Here is a 4762-nt window from a genome sequence, read left to right as displayed (position 1 = left end):
TGAGCAAGCATCAGTGGCTAAACCTCCGAGCTTTATACAAACATTGAGTTAGATTTTAACTCGTGTTGGTTTCCATTTCTTGTGCGTAAACAAAACCAAGGCCTCCGCATGAACTTTCAGTCACTGCTGATTTGAGGATTGCGCTAAAAAAGGGGCAAAAGATCAAGAGAAGGTTGAAGAATACTATATTGTCTCTGAGATTTTATGTTGAATCAGAACAACACTTCCCAATGATTTTCAATAACACCCATAATTTCAGATTTGCCTTTGGACAATCATACAATTATAAGGGTGTAATTCACTTTCCCATATCAGAGTAAAATATTTTCTTACTCAGATGTAAAATAAGTCACACTTCCCCACACTTTCTAATGCATTTTCTCATCATTTTCCTTTTTGCCAGAAGTCAGCTTTTATTTTGGAAGTGTTTTTTTTGTGTGTGTGCAAGAGAGCCATACTGCTTTAATCCACTTTAATTGAACAAACCTAAATTCCCTCTCGCAAAATAGTGACATTCTAAAGCAGACCTTACCTTAGCCTGACTTTACTGCCTTTTCAAAAATGCAGCCTGCCCCTTTATTTTAAATATATTATTCGACTGTATTTTTGTATTTTATTGTTTCGTAACCTTTTGTAGACTTCCCAGGAGACTTCACTGATATGTGGTATATAGCATTGTAAATAAATTAGTAAATAACTGCTTTCAATACACCTAGCTTACCTAATCTTTAACAGACTGGAGGGAAGGTCTGCTTCTGCCCCATTCAGAAGACTTACGGAAGATCTAACAATTTGCTTCCATGGAAATACATCACCAGAATATTCTAGTTTATTAACTCTCCTTTGTCAAGTGCAGGACTCTGGCTAGATATTGTCTCAGAGTAGGGTTGCACACCTGATATACACCTCCTGGACTAGTGTGTGGATCCCAGCATCACTTTTCTTCTGACTTTGCTCTTATCCAAATGTTGCAATGCAGTTCTTAGTTCAAAAATGTACTAGGAGAATGAAAACCAAAAGATTTGTAGCAGGGTTTCTGTGATCCCTGGTGGCCTTTTAAGACAAAAGTAAACAAGCCAGTAAAAAAAAACACACACCATGAAACTGGAAGAAAAAGAAATTACAAGTGTGCAGATAGAACAGACCAGCTACTTATTTTATATTGCTGGCTTCCATCGCTACATTTATCTACCAATCTCCCTGTCAGACTTTTAGATCCAAGTCTGTGTGAACAAGCCTGTTTGAAGATTTTCTTTTCTTTAATGGATGCTTGTGCTCCTTATTGCTTTTCTACAAATTAGTTTTAACTGTGCTTTTATTTTTTATCTCTTCTCATGTGGGTAAACAGTGCATAAATGGGGGCTTTCCACTCCTTTTTGAAAAATGGGGGCAGTCTGTGACATGTTCAATTAAAACTTTGCATTTGTGGGAAAGTAACGAGGTACAGTTGTAACCTTGCCCTCTTTCCTAGAGTGTTATTTTGTTCACAACCATTCCTTTCTTCTTCCAGGCGTCTTTATTCAACAATTCTTTCAACTCAGTGACTCAGCAAGCACGCTGATTGCATCGGGGGGCTAAGGTCTCAAGACTTTCTCGTACTGCTAATTATGTGTATAGGTGTAGCAGTGACCAGAACTGAAGGAAGGTGACAATTTCAGAAGCAAGCAGTATCTGTGTGTGACCTCAGAGAGGGTTGAGGCCCCTGATTCAACCTCATTACAGCGAAACACATTAGGTAGTGTGGCAAAGGCTTCCTTTCAAGTAGGACGGTACAGGCCACCAGATGTTTACTGCTTGAGAAACTGTCTTTTGCATTCACCCAGTCTTCGGAAGAAAAAGCTTAGCACAATTCTCCACCTTATCAGAAATCCAGGGGTGTGGTAACACTCTCCTAACCACTTGATGACCAGTTTACGAAGTGATTTTAATATATATTTCATACACTTATATTCTACCTTTTCTATCATCATGGATAGAGGTGGCATAATGGTGTCCTGTTCTACAGTCCACTTCTCTCAGGCTTCCTCCCACTTTTGAGAACAACAGTCCTTAAATGCCCAACCCTCTGGCCTGCAGAAGGTGCCCATGAGGGTGCCAGTTGTGGTTCTATGGTTCCCTGGCATAGGCTTCTGCTTGCCCCTGATGACCAGCATCAATGTGAGGAATCTTATCTGGCTTCTTAATTGGAGTGTCTGCAGCCTTTGATTCTGATGGTCACTGATGGACTCTGGCATCATGACCTATGAGTCCCCAGGTAAGTTTCCCATCCAGGCACGGACCAGACCTACACCTATGAAGAACACAAGAAGAGTCCTGCTGGATCAGACCAAAGGCCCATCTAGTACAGCATTCTGTTCCTACAGTTGCCAATGAGATATCTATGGTATAGGATAACCAGCCTCGTATAATCAACATGCTTAAGTCCAATTATTGCATAAAGCAGACTTTCTCAACCTGTGGGTCCCCAGATGTTGTTGAACTACAACTCCCACCCCCCCCTAGCTAGCAAGGCCAGAGCTCAGGGATGATGGGAGTTGTAGTCCAACAACATCTGGGGACCCAAAGGCTGAGAACTACTGGATAAAGTAAGCTGTCCTGCCAGGCTTGGCTCACCTTTGAGAGAAGAGTTTGTAAGTAAAACATTTTTAACTTCCCAAACGTGTAGTCTTCTTCTATGAAAGGAACTTAGAAGGGAATCTTTTAAAAGTCTTAACAGCCTATATTTCCATGCTTGACTTTGCTGCGTATTTTGCAATTTTAAATTTCTGCTGGGGTTTGGATCCAAAACCTGGATCTTGGAATCCAGGAATCCTCTTTTTATACCGTGCGAGAAGGTCATAGGCAGCACTCTCCTGCTCATATTCCCCATCAACTGATATTCTGAGGCATACTGAAGGTAATATAGTCATTGATAGCCTTATCCTCCATAAAAAGGTCTATTTGTTGTTGGTGGCCATCACTGCAACCTGCAGTAGTGAATTCCATAGTTTAATTATGTACTGGGTGAATAAGTGCTTCCTTTTTTGGCAGTTCGTTCATCTTCATTGGATGACTCCAGATTCTAATATTATGAGATTACTGTTATGTGCTCTTAGACGACGCCCTTGTTAAGTGAACACCATCTTAGCTTACCATCTGGCAAAGTTTTCTTGAATTCCTCAACCTTTCTCAAAGGGGAAAATCATCTCCACGCTCTGATGTTTTTAGCAATAAACTTAAGTCTCAGCTCTTGTACTCAGCACTTTCAACGGCACATCATGTTAAATTACTGCTTGGCAACTGGTGGTGTATATTCATCCTCAGTAGCCTTATTATGGTTTGCATTGTCAAATCTTTCTAGCAAATAATAATAAAATAGAGGCATCGTGTGTACGTATAGCACAGATGTATTGGTCAACCAGGCAACTTAAGACAGTTGACGGCATCTTCCTCCAGCATAAAGCAAGGAGGATTCCAAGCTGAGGTTCATAGATTTTAAGCCACCACAGGTAACTTTGTGTTAAATGATGACAGTTGCCTTTGAGACCTAAATCTAAGTCCTACTTGTTGTTCCTGCAAGATAAATGTTACGGCACTGTGTGGCAGTTATTTTCACTTACAAACTTGTCTTGCTCTACTCAGTCCTCATGAAAAATGACTGACTAGTTCAGGATGTGCCAAAATGCTAAGCCTGCATTTTCAACAACAGCCTTTATTTCTTCCATCCACTCAATCTCAGGGCTCTCACATAAACTTTTTTTTTTGGGGGGGGGGGAGTTGCCCTTCAATACCTCACTGGCGTTACTGAAATGTGGCATGACTCCCATTATCTCTGACTCTACCATGCAATCAATGAATTTGATTTTATAGAATTTGTGGTTTTACTGCATACAACACTAGAAAGTTTGTTGTTGTGACCACATTTAATTGGCAATTTGGCTGTTAAAAATGGCACAGTATACAAAGAACTATGGTCAGATAGTTAATTTTAAAAGAAATTTTAACCCCAGCTTGTAATGCATGCGGATCACTCAGGCAAGCCTACAACAATTAAATCTACAACTTTGTCATGAAATAACAATATACAAAACAAGCAAAATAAGATAAAATAGAAACAGATCCAGGAGATAAGAATAATAATAATAAGATAAAACATTATCTACTCAGTAAAGCAAAAGCCTGCCAGAATAAAAAAGTATTTTTCAGCCTGGAGGATGATGACAATCAATTTATAGAAAAACGAAGTCTCTTTATCTACTATTGGAACAAGAAAGTTCAGGATAGAATTTATCCTTCCTCCATTTTGGATGCAATGTAATCAGAAGTTGTTTCATTAAATACATGGCAATTATGTGAAAGCAAGTGGTAGAATTCAGTGAAACTCAGCAACACTGGATTGTCTGTTTTCATTTTTCTTTCTTTGCTCTGTTGCAATAAGGCTCCCTTATGTCTTCAATATTGTTTCCATATTTCTCTAGTTTTACTTTTTTGACTAAGCATTCTGGTTTTGCTTTCTGCATTATCGTTACGCTAGAAGAATTTGTTGCATCATTTCCCCTGTATTTATTTGTATATGAATTAATATACAATACAAAAAATAAAAAAGAAGATAGCAAGGCAAAGAATTCCATATCTCAGGTGCGGCCACTGAGAAGGCCCTGTTTCTTTCCCCAGTCAATTGCTCTTCCAGTATGGGCATGGCGCAAAGAATAGTCCCTCCACCATATCTCAGAAACCAGACAGGTTGGCATGGGATCAGGCACTGCTCCTTCTGGGAAAATAC

Source organism: Podarcis liolepis (assembly GCF_965112155.1).
Source record: "Podarcis liolepis genome assembly, chromosome: 1".
NCBI lineage: Eukaryota > Metazoa > Chordata > Lepidosauria > Squamata > Lacertidae > Podarcis > Podarcis liolepis.
Note: the sequence above shows the minus strand (reverse complement) of the source record.